Genomic DNA, 263 nt, shown 5'->3' with positions numbered 1-263 from the left:
TGCTGTAACAAGGTGCTTAACAAAACGGTTAACATAAAGTAAAATAACATTTTGAGCATGACGTCTCCGATCCACTGGTTAAAGCCTTACGGAGGACATCTCAAACTGCTTCAAACAACAAAGCGTGTGACGGGAAAAGTGGTTAGGACTGCACGACTGTCCGTGTTTGATGTTATGTGTTGAAAATACACCACAAATTTTTTTAAAAAAAGAATCATTCCTCCCTCCTCCTTCCTATGCTTTGCTTTCCGCCCTCTAGCGGC

Source organism: Hippocampus zosterae, chromosome 16 (assembly GCF_025434085.1).
Source record: "Hippocampus zosterae strain Florida chromosome 16, ASM2543408v3, whole genome shotgun sequence".
In the NCBI taxonomy this organism is placed as follows: domain Eukaryota; kingdom Metazoa; phylum Chordata; class Actinopteri; order Syngnathiformes; family Syngnathidae; genus Hippocampus; species Hippocampus zosterae.
The sequence above is the reverse complement of the archived record's forward strand: the minus strand, read 5'-3'. Positions refer to the sequence as shown.